Source organism: Magnolia sinica, chromosome 7 (assembly GCF_029962835.1).
Source record: "Magnolia sinica isolate HGM2019 chromosome 7, MsV1, whole genome shotgun sequence".
Taxonomy (NCBI): domain Eukaryota; kingdom Viridiplantae; phylum Streptophyta; class Magnoliopsida; order Magnoliales; family Magnoliaceae; genus Magnolia; species Magnolia sinica.
In genome coordinates, this window is record NC_080579.1 from 28,145,767 (window position 1) to 28,167,465 (window position 21,699).

Below are 21,699 nucleotides of genomic sequence, written 5' to 3' on the forward strand. Positions count from 1 at the left end.
ATTGTTTTAGTTTGTGAAGGTATCTGTATACAAAACCACTATGTTATACATACGAAAACATAGATATATGTAGTTTATAGAATGAATAAAAATTTTAATAGGTTCTACCACTTTCGATCGGACACATACAACGATATTGTATTGGGCCTGCAAGCTTAGCCTCATGTGGTAAGTGAATCGTTAGGTATACCATGACATCAAAAAACACAAGTGAAAATATTCTTTCAAGTTTGCAAAGGAATATGACAATGTCCCTCTCCGGTCGTTTAATAACCTCTACCTTTAACAATTTTGAACACAAATCCTTAAAGAATATCCCCAACTCAATCAGTAGCGCACTATATCCTTGTGACAGAATCCACAAATCACAACCAGTAGTAGACGTTGCAGAAGGACGTAATAATCATGACTTTTCCTTCCTATTACATTACAGTCCGTAATGTTTATGAGCTGAGATATATTTAACACATATCCATTGGAAAACTTCACCGATCTCAACCATTCACATAAACGCTTTTTCTCTAATTTTGTCAATGTGAAACGGGCTGCTGGTATAGTATATGAATTTTCATGTGGTTGCAAGTGCAACTCTTTCCTTAAACCTAATGCTTGTAGATCCAATCGAGCAATGAAACTATCTTTTGTTTTCTTCTCTATGTTCATCAATGTTCCGAAGACATTGTCACATATATTCTTCTCAATATGTACGACATCTAAGTTGTGTCGTAATTTCAAATCACTCCAATAGGGCAATTAAAAAAATTACTCTTCTTCCTTCAGTTATACTCCAATACTATATGTTTCCTCTTCTTCAAGTGCGGTGGCTTACCAAATCTAACTTCTCCAATGTTACTCAGTTCTTATATCACATCTTCTCCAGATAGCTCTTTTGGTGGTAGCCTATGATCTTGTTTGCCATCAAAGATAATCATCTTCCTGTGCCAATTACGATCGCTTGGAAGGAAATGACGATGGCCTATATAACACGTTTTTTTTTACCATGCTTCAATGACAATGAACAAGTCTCAATACTACATGTAGGACAAGCCAACTTTCCCTTCGTGCTCCACCTAGACAAATTTCCATATGCGGGGAAGTCATTTATTATCCACAAGACCACTGCATGCAATCAAAATGTCTGTCCTACAAATGTGTCATACGTCTATACACCTTCACTCCACAACTCATTTAACCCATCTACTAACGATCACAAATACACATTAATGTTATTTCCGGGTGACCTAGGTCCAGGAATAAGCAATGACATCATAAAAAATGACTCCTTCATATACAACCAAGGAGGTAAATTGTAGGGCATAAGTATCACTGCCTATATATTATACGAGCTACTCATATTACTAAATGGATTAAAGCCATCACTTACAAGACCTAGTCGAACATTGCAAGAATCCTCTGCAAACCAATTATACTCGTCAAAATTTTGCCAGACTTCAGATGCCGCAGTGTGCCTTAGTGTACTATCATCATGAATGCATTTCTCCTTATGCCACCTCATATCTTTAGCCGTCTTACGAGACGTAAACAATCTTTACAATCTGGGTTTCAATGGGAAGTACCTTAACACCTTTTATAGGATTTTCTTACGCTTGGCTTCATCGTACTTCCACCTAGACTCTCCACATTCTGAACACTCTTCAACATTTTCATGCTCTTTTCAATACAATACATAATCATTTATACATGCATGTATGGGGATGTAACCAAGGCCCAAGTCTCACATCAAGGATTTTACCTCGTAATGAGACTTAGGCAATGTCTCACCATCCGGTAATACTTTTTTTGACAAGTCAAACAACATGTCAAACGATTTGTTACTCTAACAATTTATTGTCTTCAAATGAAGTAACCTTATAAGAAAATTCAATTTGGAGAAGTTCTCACACCCCGGATAAAGTGGACGTTGCACGTCCCTCAATGACCTACTAAACTTTTCTGATTCGACATCACCCATAGGAGGAATATCTTGGCTACTACTTGTCATTGTAAAATTAGTATCTGCAATTGTTCCCTTGAACACATCCCCTATGATATCTTGCATTTCGTCAACATCTTCATCCTCGTCATCTGGCATAATCAGGTTAGCAAGGACTTTAGTGGCCTTAACTTTTTGGTGAAACTCTTCACCATGATGTATCCACCAAATGTAACCCTGGTCAATCCCAACTATGAACAAATCATCTTCTACTTTATTTAAAGTCTTATGAACCATGTTCTTGCATTTTCGACGTGGACACCTAATCCTATTGCCTGAATCTGTGCGATTTCCCGCAAATTCCATGAACTCTTGAACCCCGTGTTTATACTCTGGGCCAAACTTGTTCTTAGCTTGCATCCAACTCTTATCCATCTCTACAATGAAAAGATTAGAGTCAGTTTATGAAAATAGGTTTAAGATTAGGTTTAGGTTATAGGTTTAGGTTTAGGTGTAGGTTTAAGTTTAGGTTTAGGGATTTGAGAATAGGTTTAGGTTTAGGTTTAGGTGTAGGTTTAGGTATTCGGATTCGGGTTTGAGTTCGGGATCAAGTTTAGGATTAGGTTTAGGTTATAGGTTATAGGTTTACGTTATATGTTATAGCCTTAGGTTATCGGTTATAGGTTTAGGTTCAGGTTATAGGTTTAGGTTTAGGTTTAGGTTTAGGTTTAGGTTATATACGTTATAGGTTTAGGTTAGATAGGTTATAGGTTTAGGTTTGGGTTATAGGTTATGGTTTAGGTTATAGGTTATGGTTTAGGTTATATAGTTTATAGGTTTAGGTTTAGGTTATAGGTTTAGGTTTAGGTGTAGGTTATAGGTTATAGGTTTCGGTTTAGGTTAAGGTTACAGGTTTAGGTTTAAGTTATAGGTTTAAGATTAGGTTAAGGTTGTAGGTTTAGGTTAAGGTTATAGGTTTAGGTTATAGGTTATAGGTTTACGTTTAGTTAATAGGTTATAGGTTTAGGTTATAGGTATAGGTTATAGGTTTTGCTTATATAGGTTATAGGTTTAGGTTTAGGTTATAGGTTAGGTTTAGGTTATAGCTATAGGTATAGGTTTATGTTAGAGGTTTAGGTTATAGGTTGTAGGTTTAGGTTATAGGTTTAAGATTAGGTTATAGGTTTAGGTTATAGGTTATAGGTTTAGGTTTAGGTTATAGGTATAGGTTATAGATTTTGGTTATATAGGTTATATGTTTATATTATATAGGTTATAGGTTTAGGTTATAGGTGTAGGTATAGGTATAGGTTTAGGTTATAGGTTTAGGTTTAGGTGTAGCTTATAGGTTATAGGTTTAGGTTATGTAGGTTATAGGTTTAGGTTTAGGTTATAGGTTATAGGTATAGGTTTAAGTTATAGGTTTAGGTTATAGGTTTAGGCTTAGGTTATAGGTTTAGGTTTAGGTTATAAGTATAGATTTAGGTTATATAAGTTATAGGTTTAAGTTTAGGTTATAAGTTAGGTTTAGGAATATGTTTAGGTATAGGTTTAGGTTAAGTTTATAGGTTATAGGTTATAGGTTTGGGTTTAGGTTATAGGTTATAGGTTTAGGTTATATGTTAGGTTTAGGTTTAGGTGTAGGTTATAAGTTATAGGTTTAGGTTTAAGTTAAGGTAGGTTATAGGTTCTAGGTTTAGGTTTAGGTTTAGGTATTCGGGTTCGAGTTCAGGTTAGGGTTATAGGTTTGGGTTTAGGTGTAGGTTTAAGTTAAGTGAATTAAGTATAAGTTTAGGTTATAGGTTATAGGTATAGGTTATAGGTTATAGGTTATAGGTTTAGGTTTAGCTTATAGGTTATAGGTTTAGGTTTAGGTTTAGGTGTAGGTTATAGGTTATAAGTTTAGGTTTAGGTTAAGGTTATAGGTTTAGGTTTAGGTTATAGGTTTAAGATTAGGTTAAGGTTATAGGTTTCGGTTTTGGTTTAGGTATTCGGGTTCGGGTTCGGGTTCGGGTTATAGGTTTGGGTTTAGGTATAGGTTTATGTTAAGTGAACTATGTTTAAGTTTAGGTTATAGGTTTGGGTGAAGGTTATAGGTTATAGGTTTAGGTTTAGGTTATAGTTTATAGGTTTAAGTTTAGGTTATAGTTTTAAGATTAGGTTAATGTGATAGGTTTAGGTTAAGGTTATAGGTTTAGGTTATAGGTTTAGGTTTAGGTTATAGGTTTAGGTTTAGGTTATAGGTATAGTTTATAGGTTTTGGTTATATAGGTTATAGGTTTAGGCTATATAGGTTATAGGTTTAGGTTATAGTTATAGGTATACGTTTAGGTTATATAGGTTATAGGTTTAGGTTATAGGTTTATGTCTAGGTTATAGGTTTAGGCTATAGGTTTAGGTTTAGGTGTAGGTTATGGGTTATAAGTTTAGGTTTAGGTTATAGGTAATAGGATTAGGTTTAGGTTATAGGCTTAAGATTAGGTTAAAGTTATAGGTTTGGGTTATAGGTTTACATTAAGGTTATTGGTTTAGGTTATAGGTTATAGGTTTAGGTTTAGGTTATAGGTATAGGTTATAGGTTTAGGTTATATAGGTTATAGGTTTAGGTTATAGGTATAGGTATAGGTTTAGGTTATATAGGTTATAGGTTTAGGTTTAGGTTATAGGTTTAGGTTTAGGTGTAGGTTATAGGTTATAGGTTTAGGTTTAGATTATATAGGTTATAGGTTTAGGTTTAGCGTATAGGTTATAGGTTTTGGTTTAAGTTGTAGGTTTAGGTTATAGGTTTAGGTTATATGTTTAATATTAGCTTAAGGTTATAGGTTTAGATTTAGGTTATATAGGATATAGGTTTAAGTTATATAGGTTATAGGTTTAAGTTATAAGTTTAGGTTTCGGTTATAGGTTTAGATTTAGGCTATATAGGATTTAGGGTTAAGTTATATAGGTTATAGGTTAGGTTTAGGTACAGGTTTACGTTTAGGTTTAGGTTAAGGTAATAGGTTTAGGTTTAGGTTATAGGTTTAAGATTAGGTGATAGCTTTAGGTCTAGGTTTAAGTTAAGTGAATTAAATTTAAGTTTAAGTTATAGGTTTAGGTTATAGGTTTAGGTTTAGGTGTTGGTTATAGGTTATAGGTTTAGGTTTATGTTATAGGTTATAGGTTTAGGTTATAGGTTAGGTTTAGGTTATGGGTTTAGGTTTAGGTATAGGTTATAGGTTATATGTATAGGTTTAGGTTATGATTATAGGTTTAAGATTAGGTTAAGGTTATAGGTTATAGGTTATAGGCTTAGGTTTAGGTATTCGGGTTCGGGTTTTAGGTTTGGGTTTAGTTGTATGTTTAAGTTAAGTGAATTAAGTTTAAGTTTAGGTTGTAGGCTTAGGTTATAGGTTTAGGTTATAGGTGTAGGTTTAGGTTATAGGTTATAGGTTTAGGTTTAGGTTTAGGTTTAGGTGTAGGTTATATGTTATAAGTTTAGGTTTAGGTTTAGGTTAAAGTTATAAGTTCACATTTAGGTTATAGGTTTAAGATTAGGTCAAGGTTATAGGTTATAGGTCAGAGGTTTAGGCTTAGGTTTAGGTATTCGGGTTCGAGTTCGGGTTAGGGTTATAGGTTTGGGTTTAGGTGTAGGTTTTAGTTAAGTGAATTAAGTTTAAGTTTAGGTTATAAGTATAGGTTTAGGTGTAGGTTATAGGTTATATGTCATGCCCTAAACCTGAAAATCAAATTCAAAGGAATCCTGATCACCGAATCCGGTGCCAACAGCCTCCGTAGTACCCCATTCTCGGCTCTCAGCGCCCATATGCCAGGTTTTGATCCTGGGATCCTACAAGGAGGATTTTCAACATGAATTTGTCTCATAAGAAGCATAACCACAAGTATAACCAAATCATAAGAACAACATCATCACCACATATCCACCAATATAATCATTTGAGTACAATACTGAAAAGGAAGTACATGCATATAATAAAATCTCCAGAAGCTCTACCGGACGCTCCTGCCTCAGTTCAACTGTGTCCTATTGTCACCTGCATGCATCAATCGTGCATAAGCTTATAGAAAGCTTAGAGGATGGTGTAAGTGTGTGCATAAGATAATTGCCAAGTATTCAACACAATGCCTTAATCATACAATATCGAAATTACTGGCAAGATTATGAATCATACGATATCAAAGTAAGCGAAAATACTACAGGTTAATAAATCATATAATATCAGAGTACGCAATATAAATCAGCTATGCAAATGAGGAGTCATAGAGAGCCAAATATCAGATGCCAAGGGTATAATGCAATACGAAAACCTTGTTAAGTCCGTCTAGGCCATATAGGTACAGAAAATATAACAACCCAAAATGCCATATGCTTGCAGATGCAATATGCGTGCGAATGAAATGACCAAGCTGGAGTGTCAAGTCGGGATGATAGTACGTAGTATCGCAGGCTACAGGGTCCATTATAAGGGACTTTTATCCAAACCAGTCTCATACCTAAATTTGGATAATCAGACTCAATGTGGTAAACTCCTGATCTCAGGTTAGTCGTACGCCTAACCAAAATCCTGGCCTTATGAAGGTACACATAATAAATAGTTACGCACCACCAACCCGAATGGATAGTGAATGAATGAATGAATGATTTGCAATTTCTGCTCAATAAGTCCACATATCAGTACAGTTCCTCTCTAGGAAATTACTGGGATCTATTACAGTCCAAACCAGATTGTTACCCCATCGCGCACAACAAGGTGAGTGGAAGAGACTTCACTATCCTCCGACCAATATCGGGCCTGGCTCATCGATAGCGGACCCATTCCTCGAGCTGATCAAACTCAGCCAATCATTGCCCCCTTCTCTCGAGCAGGTAAGGCCGTACCCCCTTCCAACCGACCGCGAAATAGTGAGAGATGTGGCCTAACGGTATACGGCCCTCATGCGCTCATGCATCCACTCGGTCTAGACATTAGAGCAACATCTGGAACCAAGAGGGTTTAGGAACTTTCACCTAAAGATATCTATAGCACCCCATGTAGAACAAATTTTTAGTATCCTATCTGGCCATCCATGATATGCCTGCGGAGGCTACGGTCCTGATGTCGCTAGGGCATACAGTGGTCATATCACAAAATGCAAGATGCATGAGTCATACCATCCAGTCATGCATCAAACTTGTGCGTACCACGGGCTCATGTGGGCAACTCCTCCTATCAAGGAGTCCTATAATAATCTGCCCAATGGCATGTGCTATGATCAATCATTCCTCATATCAGGCATACATATGATGCACATGGGCATGGGTCGTGAAGCTATACTAAGCATGCTATATGATGATGGTGTGATGCACATGTGCATGGGTCATGAAGCTATACTAAGCATGTTATATGATAATGGTGTACTTTCCTCATATCAAGGATATGCCTAAACAACCTACTCATATCAAGAATGGGCCTCACAATGGGCCCAAGGGAAGCTCACAATATGGACATTTAACCATCATTACCCATCAATGTGGTTAGTTAACTAATATCGCTCCTAAGTAGTGGCCCACATAAATATCATTACATACATTATAGTGAAATCACACATTACATCGGTCCGCACTTTTATTGCATTAGGCCTCACTCAAGGGCTGCATATACACCACATCGGGTCTCGCCATACGGGCTACAAATACATCACAATGGGCCTAGTCAAATGGGCCACAGATACATCACAACGGGCCACATACCTGGGCCTAATAACATCATAATACACCGCATGACAAGCGTTTAATATACATCGCAATGGATTGCTCACACGGGCCTAACATACATTAAGTCGAGCCTCATCACATGGGCCTAATATGCATCGCAATAGGCCGCATGACATAAGCCTAATACACATCACTATGGGCCTCGGCACATGGGCCATAAATACATCACATCGAGCCTCAAATATACATCACAGGTGGGCCTTGTACATGAAGCAAGTGGGCCTAAAAACTGATTGACATCAAGGGTAAAACATATATCACGATGGTCCCTTGTCCCTGAACGGCGTGGATGAAATCACACATCAAGGTGGATCACACGTCCCATGGACGGTGTGGATAAAACATACTTTGTGTGGGGTTCACGTCCCATAGATGGTCGGGATATAACGTACATACATCACCTATGTCCCACATGGACAACAAGGATGAAACACGTATATCATGGCAGGCCCACCATCCCATGCTGGACGGTGCGGTAGATACATCACCTAGGTGGGCCCCAAAGTGTAGGTATGAAGATGTTATGCTGTCACATACTCATAATCGGTATCGATAACTAGCCTATACAATCAGCCTCGACAATCGGAATCAACCTCGACAATCGAAATCGGTCTCAACAAGCAGAATCGGCCTCGACAGTCAGAATTGGCCTCGAACATCAGAATCAGCCTCGATAATCGAAATCGGCCTCGAAATCGGCACTAATGATTGACATCAACAATCGGTACTGACAATCTACATCAAAAATTGACACCCACAATAAGCATTGATAATCAACACCGACAACCAACACATAAATAAGGCGGGATTCATAGATGAATAGTCGATCAACCATAATATAAAGATCAGCCCTCGACCGTGGTTATATCAAATTCAATAGCGCGAAACCATCCGTTTATGGTGAATGGGGCCCACTAATTAGGGTTAACCCATAAGAGAATGATGGGAATGGGACTATCCAGGCCTAAGGGAAGGTCACAATGAGGACTTTCAACCATCATTGTCCATCAATGTGGACATTTAACCAACATTACTCCCAAGGAGCGGCCTATACAAGGGATTCATACACAATGTAATGGGCCATACATACATCGCAGTGGGCCTCAACCATGGGCCTCGAATACATCACAATGGGCTACATCACATGGGTCTAATATGCATCACAATGGGCCACTCACACGAGGCTAATACACATTACTATGGGTCGCATCACATGGGTCAGAATATATCACAATGGGCCTCGAATACGTCGCAATGGGCCTCGGCACATGGGTCATAAATACATCACATTGGGCCTCAAATATACATTAAGTGGGCCGAATCCATAGGCCGCACCAATGGGCCGCATCATGTGCCCCATACATCAAGTGGGCCGCATCAATGGGCCGCACTAATGGGCCCCATATACATCAAGTGGGTCGCGTCAATGGGCCACACCAATGAGCCCCATATACATCAAGTGGACTGCATCCACGGGCCGCACTAATGGGCCTCATACATATCGAGTGGGCCATATCACATAGGTCGCACTAGTGGGCCTCTTATACATCAAGTGGACCACGTCCACAGGCCGCACCAATGGACCTCATATACATCAAGTCACACCCACCGTTATGTATTTTTGAGATCCAACCTATTTATAAGTTAACATAGAGATAGATGAAGTGAAAATAAAATATTAGCCTGATTGGAAACTACTGTGGCCCTTAGAAGTTTGAATGGCGGATGTCTCTGTGCCCCACTATTTATTGCAAATGGTGGGATCCACTTGAACTTTGGATCTGACTCACTTATTTTACCCATGCCGTAAAATAACATTTCAAAATGGTTGGACGGTTTGGATAGAACACATGCATCATAGTGGGTCCCATCGATAGATGGCGTGGATGAAAGAGGTGAGACCCACGGAACTCACTGCCGTCTGCACATCAGCTAGTGGTGGGGTCCACATAGCTGAAACAAGTCCCACAGAATTGCTAACACTCAATAGATCAGCTCTATAGCTGTGGTACGTGCAACTTTGATGCTTTTACAGAGGGCAGAGGTGGGTCCCATGTAGGGCCCACCATAACATGTATTTATTATATAATATATAGTATATATAATATAATATAATATAATATATTTATATATATAAACATCTAGGCCTTGGACAGCCTGAACAGCGCATACATCAAGTGTAGCCTCACGCCAGGGGTGGGTCCCATCGTCCTTGGATGGTGGACACGCCACATGCATCATGGTGTGGCCCAGCTGATGGATGGACGACGTGGATGGATCCCATGGACCCTGATGACATTGCCAGGGCAGCTGCTTAGCTGCTGCACATTGCAACTCAAGGAGTAGAGGTGGGTCCCACGTGCAGGCCACCTTCCCCATAATGCATATTAATTTAATATATTAAAATTAACATTTTATCTTTTTCCCTGATGCAGCTGGCAAGTACAACTCACTGCCAGTTTACACTTCACCGTTAGCTACCCCACTATCAGTTAACACTTCACTATTAGCCACCTCCACTGACAAATAGTGAGGCATATACCTCATCAAGTTGGGTCCCACATGGCCCACCTGTTTTGGATCAACCTGATATATGTGTTTTCTCATCATCTAGGCCTACTAGATGGCCTGGATAAAATAGATGGACGGCATTAAAAAAATACATAAATCATGGTGGGCCATACCGCTTTGGATGGATGAACGAGTGGATTAGGATAAATACATCAAGGAGGGCCCCACCCACACGTGTGGGATGGGCCATGTCCTAGATGGACAGTTGGGATGACATATAAACATCATGATGTGTCCCACATGGATGGGGTCCACCGGTAGATGGCTTGGATGCAAACATCATGGTGGGCCACACACCTCATCATCATCATTACCATATAAAAAAGAGAGAAAGAGTAAAAAAGGAGAGATCGGATGGTGATGAAGGGACCCCGCCATTATGGGCCCTCCATGATCACAGTATATACATAAAAATGGATCCCATCACAAGTAGGCCTTCTAATAGTAAATCAACGGTGGATCACCCACCAATTGCAAATCTTCTTGATCCCTTGGCTTCCTTTACTCCTTGGCTTCGATCCCAATGGAAGATGATGGAGAATGAAGGGTTGCAATGAGAGATGAGAGGGTTAGTAAGTGGGCCACACACAAAATTCTCTCATGGAGGTTGGGAGAGCTTGGACGTTGGAGTTCTTTGTGTTTTGGGTTGCTTGGAAAAGAAGGGAGAAATAAGAGAGAGAGAGAGAGAGAAGATGGGATGGAGTGATGGATGAGAGAGAGGGATGGGTTGTGTAAGGGATTGTTGACTTTTGGGTTAGCTTGTGTAAGAAGGGTATGAGTTGTGATAGGTTGAGTGATGTGTTGAGTGATGGGTTGAGTGATGTGAGTACTTGACTTGTACTTGACCCTTGATGGGATTGATTAATTGATGGATGTGACATTTAGGTAGACATTTTGTTGGGTTTTGTAACGCGTAGCGTTTTCTTAAAACTGAACGCGGGCCCACATCTCCTAGCCTGGGTATCGCCTCGGTATGTGAGATGTGGAATCGGAACCATGGCGACGGCGCGGTCGCAAGGGTACAAGTCTCGGTTTGAGTCGACTCAGGTTTGCAAGACTCGTCTTAGGATCGCGCGCAAACGTCGGATAGAGGGTCGAAGGTTGCCAAAATTTGACCAGAAAGATCGCGAAAGCCGATGGAATGGTAGGGTGTAGGATACAGGTCTTACAGCTCTCCCCACCTAATAAAAATTTCATCCTCAAAATTTACAGAATAGACAAGGGAAGAGGAAGCATCGACTTATACATATATTAATCAATACCATACAAGGCATAATCAATATATAAACAAATAACGCTCTCTAATCTGAACCTCGTGCCCTCAGGATGCCTTGTCAACGCTTATGATGACCCCATTGATCCTTGGATCCCATATCAGAAATGATCGAAACGAGAATACTATTCAACCTCATAATCTCAATGGTAGGGAGCTATATCAGAAAATCTCTAAGTTTTCGAACTTGGGGAGCTAACCGTTCAAAGTTCTCAATAATCATAGAGTGCAGGATAGCTATCAGTAGATATGTGATGTTATCCTCCGGTATTCCCAAGTTATGCTCTGATACCAATTTTTGTCATGCCTCAATCCCGGAAATCAGATTAAAAGGAATCCCGATCACCGAATCTGGTGTTGACAGCCTCCGTAGTACCCCATTCTTGGCTCCTAGTGCCCATATGCTAAGTTTCGATCATGGGATCCTACAAGGAGGATTTTTAACATGAATTTGTCTCCTAAGAAGTATAACCATAAGTATACCGAAATCATAAGAACAACATCATTACCACATATCCACTAATATAATTATTTAAGTATAATACTGAAAAGGAAATACATGCATATAATAAAATCTCCAGAAGCTCTACCGCATGCTCCTGCCCCAGCTCGACTGCGTCCTATCGTCACCTGCATGCATCTACCATACATAAGCTTATAGAAAGCTTAGAGGGTGGGGTAAGTGTGTGCATAAGATAATTGCCAAGTATTCAACACGATGCCTTAATCATACAATATCAGAAATACTGGCAAGATCATGAATCATATGATATCAAAGTAAGCAGAAATACTGCAGGTCTATAAATCATACAATATCAGAGTACGCAATATAAATCAGCTATGCAAATGAGGAGTCATAGAGAGCCAAATATTAGATGCTGAGGGAACAATGCAATACATAAACCCTGCTAAGTCCATTAAGGCCATATAAGTACAGAAAACATAACAACCCAAAATGTCATATGCTTGCGGATGCAATATGTGATGCGAATGAAATGACCAAGCTAGAGTGTGAGGTTGGGATGATAGTAAGTAGTATCACAGGCTACAGGGTCCATTACAAGGGACTTCTATCCAAACTTTGGATAGTCAGACTTAATGTGGTAAGCTCCTAATCTTAGGTTAGTCGCGCACCCAACTGAAATCCTCACAATGCAAAGGTAATGAAATAAATAGTTGCGCACCACTAGCCCGAGTGGATAGTGAAAGAATGAATAAATGAATGAGTATGCAATTCCTGCTTAATAAGTTCACATATCAGTATGGTTCCTCTTTGGGAAATCACCAGGGTCTATTACACTCCAAACCAGATTGTCGCCCCATCGCACACAACAAGGTGAGTAGAAGAGACCTCACTATTCACCTGTGAATATCGGGCCCGACTTGTTGATAGCGGACCCATTCCTCGAGCTGGTCAGACTCAGCTTAGCATTGTCCCCTCCTCTCAGGCAGGTAAGGCTGTAAGTGCTATATTTATATCCCTGTCTGTTATCAAATTTGTAGTGCCAAAATCACTGTTATAAATAACTTGCATAAGTGAAGTTCTCTCAAGGATCAACATTCATAAACAAGCAAAGCTCACAAGATAAGACTCAAGCTGCAAGACTTCAAGAAGAGTTCAAGGCAGTTTGTACACTTTCAAGATTGAGCTACATCAAGGTTTCAACTACATCAAGACTTCAAGGCTCATACTTCAAGGTCACTTGTTCCTAATGTTTCAATGTTCATACTTCATGGTTGAGGTTTGACTGACCATAGGTTGACCTTAGAAGTAGGTCATTTCGGATACATAAACCGAATGTTTATTTTACATGAGGTTGGTCTGTTCTTCGACTAGTCCTAGAGTTGATTTGACCAGTCTAAGAAATTCCTCGATCAGTCGTGAGTTTGTTGCAAATTCCGGATGAAATCTGTTAGGCTTCGACTAATCCAGGAATTTGTTCGACCAGTCGTAGGAACAGTGTCGACTGCATCTTCGACCAGTCGACAATCTTCGACTCGAAATCCAGCGAAGCTTTTCAGGACCTACGACCAGTCGAAGGAGACCTACAACCAGTCGTAGGTGACCTACGACCAGTCGTAGGAGACCTTCGACTAGTCGTAGAACGGTCAAAGCATATCCCGCCGGATTTTTCAAATATCTGTTATTGCTTCGACTAGTCAAAGAGCTCTCTAGACCAGTCGAAAACACGATCTACTCACCTATAAATAGTGCACGAATCTCAGAAGAAATCATCGAATTAATTAATCTATTCAAGCCAATCTTCGTCAAACTTCTGAGAGATAATTCTGTGCTCCATCTAAGCTAAGTGTGCTTATTTAATATTCTCTTTCCTTAGCTTTATTTAATTGATTTTGTTTCTGTTATTCCAATCTAATTTGATAAGAGGAATTTTTATTCCCTTTCTTTGGAATCAAAATCAATTAAGGCAAGCCCTATTTGGTTTAATTTAAAATCTATTAGAATTAGAACCATTGTAATTGAGTACTGGACATTGAACTTGGACATTCAATCATTTACTCTGATTTGGTTCTACCGGGCTGCTACATCGAAGGAGATAATCAGGTATTTTACATTTAATTGTAAATTCCTTTTTGTTTTGGTTTCTTTCAAGATTTGCCAGAAAAATCTTGTTATATTGGTTATCTGAGGAGAGCCAGGAAAACTCAGAAGTGGGGCTTTTTTAATTGTGTAAGCCCACAGACAAAGACACAATTGTAAAGGTTTTGGGTGAACCTGGGAAAACCTATTTTGTTAGTGAACGCTAATATCCCCTGTGTGAGGATATTAGGAGTGGAGTAGCATTTTGTGTGGCTGTTGTTTAACAGTTGGTGAACACACAGGCGAACCACTATAATCCTTTGTGTTGTGGTTGAATGGTTTATACTTCTAATCTTTAATTATTCTTTTGTGGGATGTATGTATGGTGGTGAATGTTGTAATCATTTAATTCAAGCATTGTGAGAATGTTATAATAGTTTAGAATTTATTTTTTGCTATTCCTTTATCAGCTTGATATTTAATTTCTTTTGAAAGTTGTTCCAGTAAGGTTGCCCTGCCATTTTTATGGTGTATGGCTGTCCCTAAAACAATACATTTGTGACTGCAATTTATTTCAATTCCGTTTGTATTTATTTTTGTATTCCTCTTCGGTTTAAGATTTGATACAAAGATCTTTCTAGAAATAAGGTTGTCCTACCATAAACTCTGGTTTTTGGTGTAAGGTTGTCCTTAGAACAACGTTTGTATCAACCTCTCAAGATCTGAATTTTGAGGTTATTTTACTTTCCTGCATTGTGATTTGCTTTGGCTATCATTTTCTTTTTAATTCCGCTATTATAAGTTTTATTTGGCATTGTCCTATTCACCCCCCTCTAAGACATATAGCTTGGCCTTTTCAAGTGGTATCAGAGCCTAATAGCTCTTTTTTTTTTAATTCTTGGATTTAATTCCTGAGCTAACAATTTAAGCTATTTAAGATGTCAAATTTTGATAGCCTTTCAGTCACTAGGCCTCCACCCTTTGATGGCTCCAACTATGCCTATTGGAAAGCCAGAATGAGGATCTTCCTCAAATCAATGGATGAAAATGTGTGGCAAGCCACAGTGACTGAATGGAATCCTCCTATCATGGAAGTTACTGGCGTTGATGGTTCAAAATCTATGAAAGTCACACCATATTACCAATGGACCACTCTTCAGAAAAGTGAGAGTGGTGCAAATGCTAAAGCACTAAATGCAATTACTTGCGCACTATCACCGGATGAGTTCAAAAGAATCATTTCCTGTGATACTGCAAAGCAAGCTTGGGATATATTAGAAATGACACACGAGGGTACTACAATTGTCAAAAAATCTAAAGTCCAACTCCTCACAACTAGATCTGAAGAAATTCATATGGAGGAAAATGAAATGTTTATGGACTTTTACACTAGATTAAATGACATTGTAAACTTAATGTGGGGTCTTGGCGATAAAATCCCAGAAAGTAAAGTGTGTGCAAAAATATTACGCTCACTTACTGAACGGTTCAATTCTAAAGTAACCGCGATCCAGGAACTTCATGATACGGATAATATGAGGGTAGAAGAACTAGTTGGTTCTCTACAAACCTACGAGTTAAACTTTAAAGCTCCTAAAGTTAAATCTATCGCACTAAAATCTTGTAAATGTAATTCAGAAGAAAATTCTGATTTAGAAGATGATATGGCTCTCTTAGCTAAAAATTTTTACAAGATTTTCAAAAGCAAGAAAAGGGTTGATTTTCAAAAATCAAATGATAAAAAGAAGTTTAGACCCAAATCTCGAAAATCTTTGAAAGATAGTCAATGTTACAACTGTTAAGAATATGGGCACTTAGCAAATAGATGTCCTAAAAGGGACAAACCCAAGAAGAAGGGTATGTTGGCTACATGGGATGAATCATCTGATTTTAAAGGTTCTTCTGAATCAGAAGATTCTGAAACTGAGTCGGGCAATGAGGTTAAAGCTCTTATGACTCTAGCCAAATTCACATTTTCAGATAATGACTCAACAAGTGAAGAAAATCTGAATAGTGAATGTAAAAATGAAGATGATCTTCAAGACGCTTACAATGCCCTATATAAGGAAAGTTGTAAAATTGTTGTCAAACTTAAACTTCAAAAAGAAAAGTTTTCTAAACTCAAAAATTGTTTTGAATCACTTGTCTTAGAAAAATCACAAATTTCAGATTGTTTTGAAAAATCAAAATGCAATTTGGAATTCAAAAACTCTCTAATTATTGATTTAAAATCTGAAATTGAGAAACTTAAAACTGAAGTATCTTCTCTTCTGAGTTTAAAGGACACATGGAAATATGCCCAAGGTGATCCAAAGTTAGAGAAACTTTTATCCGGATCAAGAAAATGTGGCGATCGATCCGGGTTGGGCTATGATAAAAATCTACCTCCTAAACAAAAGTATACTCCTATGTTTGTTAAAGGAGAGTCCTCAAACTCAAAAGGGAAAAGTACTTATCAAGATTTTTCTAAAAATTCAAAAACTTTTCAAAAACCTAGAAACAGCCATGTCAACTTTAATCAGAAACGAAATCCACTAGCTGAAAAGATAGTTGATTTACTCAAGGAGCTCTTAAAATCTAACTCTATAGGTCATTCCTACAAATATACACAAAAGAAGACCAACTATGTTCGTAAACCAAAAACAGTTATGAAATGGGTTCCTAAAGTCACCTGCTTGGTTGCTCACACTGCTTTCAAAGCAACAAGTCATTCAAAGTGGTACCTAGACAGTGGATGCTCCAGGCATATGACAGGTGACAAAGCTTTATTCATGGATCTGAAAGATATGACTGATGGTTCAGTCACATTTGGTGATGGTAGCAACTGCAAGATTATAGGCCAAGGTATGGTTCAACTTTTTAATCTTCCTGTGTTTAAAAATGTTTTATACGTTGAAGGATTAAAATATAACTTGCTTAGTATATCTCAAATATGTGATAATAACCATAATGTTCGGTTTTCTAATCAAAGCTATGAGATACTAAATAATAAGGGTTCTGTAATATTAACTGGACGTATAACGTCTGAAAATTGCTATATTATCAATGAATCCAGCTCATCTAATCAAACATGTTACATGGTCCATACAGACGAGACTGATTTATGGCACAAACGTCTTGGACATGTACATTATTGAAATTTATATAGATTGAGCAAACGAGAACTTATAAGAGGTTTACCCAAACTTCAGAAATTAGATAAAATATGTGGTGAGTGTCAGATAGGCAAACAAACAAAGAACTCACACAAAAAGGTGAATTCAAATACCACATCAAGACCACTCGAACTTCTCCACATGGATCTGATAGGACCTACCAGAACAGAAAGTCGTGGTGGGAAAAAGTATATCTTGGTAATAGTTGATGACTTTACTAGATACACTTGGGTAGTCTTCTTGAGGGATAAATCTGAAACCCTTGAAGAAGTAAGAAAAGTTCTCAAAAGGATTCAAACTGAAAAATCTTCTCAAATCAGTAAAATTCATAGTGATCATGGATCTGAATTTGAGAATAGCAATTTTGAGAAGTTCTGTACCGACCAAGGAATATTACATGAATTCTCTGCTCCCAAAACTCCACAACAAAATGGAATTGTTGAAAGAAAGAATAGGGTGCTTCAAGAAATGGCTAATGTCATGTTGAATAGCATGAAGCTCTTTAAAAATCTTTGGGCTTAAGCAGTCAAGATAGCTTGCTATATTATTAACTGTGTCTACACTAGCAAAGATAAAAATAAAATGGCTTACGAATTGTGGTTCAATAAAAAGCCTACTGTTAAATACTTTCGAGTTTTTGGCAGCAAGTGTTATATTTTACGTGATCGTGAAAATTTGGGACAATTCGATACGAAGAGTGATGAAGGGATTTTTCTAGGATATTCCTTAAACAGTCGAGCTTATAGGGTTCTGAACAAAAGGACTGGTGTGATTCAAGAATCCATTAATGTTGTCATTGATGATCACTTAAACACGCCAATTCCTAATTCAGATAATGATGAAGTACTAATCATTGATAAACCTGATACTTCATCGAATCAGACTGATTCTTAGTTGAGGACTGTTAAAGATCATCCAACCACACAAATTCTTGAAAATCCTCTCACCGGTGTTCGCACCCGTAGACAACTTGAGGATATATGTAATTATGTATGTTTTATATCCCAAATTGAACCATCTAACATAAAAGAAGCTCTTGCTGATGAGAACTGGATTGTTGCGATGCAAGAAGAACTCAACCAATTCGTAAGAAATGATGTTTGGTATCTCGTACCAAGACCTAAAGATAAACACATCATTGGAACAAAATGAATTTTCAAAAATAAGTCTGACAAGTGTGGAAATATAATTAGAAACAAGGCTAGACTAGTGGTACAAGGTTATACTCAAATTAAAGGGATTGATTTTGATGAAACCTTTGCACCAGTAGCACGTCTTGAATCTATTAGACTATTTATATCCATTGCATGTTTTAAAAAGATAAAGATCTATCAGATGGATGTAAAAAGTACTTTTCTAAATGGCGATTTACATGAAGAAGTCTATGTTGAACAGCCAATGGGTTTTGAAGATTTTAAAAATACTGATCATGTATATCGGCTTAAAAAGGCACTTTATAGATTAAAACAAGCACCTAGGGCATGGTATGAGAAACTAACGAAATTTCTTTTAAGTTATAATTTTCAAATGGGATCTGTCGATAAAACTCTGTTTGTTAAAAAACATAATGATCATATCTTAATGGTACAGATTTATGTTGATGATATCATTTATGGATCAACTTGTACTGACTTGACTACTGAGTTTGCAGATTTGATGAAATCACAGTTCGAAATGAACATGGTTGGGGAATTGACTTATTTCCTTGGATTGCAAGTAAAGCAACAACCTGAAGGAATATTTATTTCTCAATCTAAGTATGCTTTGAATCTAATCAAGAGATTTGGATTTGAGAATGGCAAGAATTTCGATACTCCTATGAGTACTACCCTGAAACTATCAAAAGACTCTAATGGTAAAAATGTTGACTCAAAACTTTATCAGAGTATGATTGGTAGTTTTTTATATTTAACTGCTAGTAGACCTGATATTTCTCTAAGTGTTGGTATTTGCGCAAGATATCAATCTGATCCAAAAGAATCTCACTTGATGGCTGTCAAGCGAATTATTAGAAATGTCGCAAGTACTGTAAATCTCGGTCTCTGGTATCCTCATGAAACCAATGTTTAATTAGCTGGGTACTCGGATGCTGACTGGGCTGGTAATCTAGATGATAGAAAATCAACCAGTGGTGGTTGTTTTTACATTGGAAATTGTCTAGTTTCCTGGTTTAGTAAGAAACAAAATTCTATATCACTTTCAATAGCTGAAGCTGAGTATATCGCAACTGGTAATGCATGTACATAGCTTGTTTGGATGCAACGAATGCTAAGTGATTATTGAATTAAACAGGATTCTATGTTATTACATTGTGATAATTCCAGTGCGATAAATATTTCAAAAAATCCTATTCAGCATTCTCGTACTAAGCACATTGACATTAGATTCCATTATATAAGGGAATTAGTAGAAGAAAAAGTTATATCTCTAGAATATATTCCTACTGAAGATCAACGTGCTGACATTTTCACAAAACCTCTCGATAAAAGCAGGTTCAAAAAGATGAAATTTGATCTTGGCATGTGCATTTTAAATTGATTATTTATGCCTACTTGTATTATAGTGTATATATTTGCTAGATTGAATTCCAATTTTTGTAAAATTTGCAAGAAATTTGAATTTCTGGGGCTTCTTCGACCAGTCGTCCTACGACCGGTCATAGATACCCATGACCAGTCGTAGAACTCGGGTTTCAATTATAATTGGAGATTTTTGCCTTCTTCCTCATTTTATCTTTCTTCTCCTTGGAGCCGAGCTTCGACTTGCCGAACCCATCCTTCTTGTTCTTCAAGATTAGTGTTCCAAATCACTTTTTCTTGCTGATTTGTGTCTAGATTGCTTTCTTTTCAAGCTTGAAGCTTTCTATTTTAGATTTCATTGAGAATTGGGGTTTGAATTTTGAAAAATCTGTTTTGAGAAAACTCACTTCTCAATCCTTTGCAACTTCTTAAATCCTTGAAATCCTTGTTGCAAATGGCTTCTAGAGGTAGAAAAACTACTTCCCGTAGTCCTTCTTCTTCTTCCAGATCGACCGCTATCTCTAAACGTCATCTTCTTGTTCCCAATGATGATCCATCATATGTTAGGGACATTAGATTACGTAATGTTATTGTTGAACATCCTGTTGATGTTAATCATATTGCACCTTTTGACATCCTTCCTATGCTTGAAGCTGTAGGTTGGGTTAACTTATTACATTGGGGTGGGCCTGCATACCGGTCCATTGCCCAATCCATGTTTACATGTATTAGTGCTTTCTCACAGGATGATTTAACTTTTAAAATATTTATGAGAGAAGGGTCTTTTGACGTTGATCGTCATTTAATTTCAGCCCTTATGGACATTCCTGTGAATGATGAGGGTATTCCTATCCATAACTTAACTGATAAACCCTCAATGGCTGAAAAATGCATGCTCACTAGAGATTTGTGCAACATAGATGTTCAATGGACTCAAAAAGGGAATGCGCTTTCCGTAAGGTATTTGTTACCCAAATATAGAATTCACCACAGAATCTTTGTGTCTAATCTGTATCCTCGTTCGGGTAATAAATCTGACTTGACTTCGTTTATGGTTCATGTTATCCATGCTATTTCCAATGGTACTCAGATTTGTTTGCCATCCTTAATCTGTCATTTCATTCTTCAGTTTAGACTTCATCCTGGTCATAGTGACATTCCTTTTGCGTATTTAATGACTGTATTAGCTACTCATATGTTAGTCAATATGCCGGTTGATGAGGCACCTATCCATCATCTAATTTTCAACAATACTAATATCAATAAGATGAAGTTGGATCTGCTTCCTGAACAAGGTGGTGGTGGTGGTCATGAAGAAGCTGGTGTTGACATTAATATGGATGACATTTTTTAGGAACTGGATTCTGATTCAGCAAATGATCTAGATTTTGAACCATCTGATGTTGATGCTCGTCTGAGAGCATTAGAGGATAAAGTTGAGAATATAAATGTAAAGATGGAAAATATGTCCGTTGCTCATGATTTGCAATTCAAGTACATGCGCAAATATCTTAGGCGCTTGAACAAAGGCATGCACCAACTTGATCCCTCTATTCCTGCTCCGTCATCAAGTTCTGGTTCTGAGTAGTTTTTATGAGACTTCTGGTTTGTAATAACTTTATAACTTAGCACTTGGTTAACTGATTTTGAGTTGGATACTATCTATGTTTTATGCTGGATATTTATTCTATGTGATGCTATGTTGAGTATCTCTTTCACTCTTTTGCTATACTCTCATAACTCCTCATGTTTACTCTCATTTATCCCTTTATTTAGTTCTCCTTTGTCATATTGTGACAAAAAGGGGGAGAATGGTTTGTTCTTAACGATGTGATTGTGAGAGGAGTAGCATTGGTTATGTTACTCAGGGAGAGTAGGAGTATGTTTGAGCTTGTTGAATGAAATTGGTTGAATGTTGAATATTGAATATTGATTTGCAGGTATTAACCAG

At 37.7% G+C, this 21,699-nt stretch overlaps 1 long non-coding RNA gene across 1 annotated transcript in view; it reads left to right on the plus strand.

Moving 5' to 3' along the window:
- Positions 1-2,884: 2,884 nt before the first annotated feature.
- LOC131252035 (uncharacterized) overlaps positions 2,885-21,699 on the plus strand; it is a 43,541-nt gene continuing 24,726 nt past the window's right edge. The window contains exons 1-2 of the long non-coding RNA XR_009174115.1: positions 2,885-2,914; positions 5,319-5,357. This is a non-coding gene — a long non-coding RNA (uncharacterized LOC131252035). The remainder of the gene's footprint in view (positions 2,915-5,318; positions 5,358-21,699) is intronic.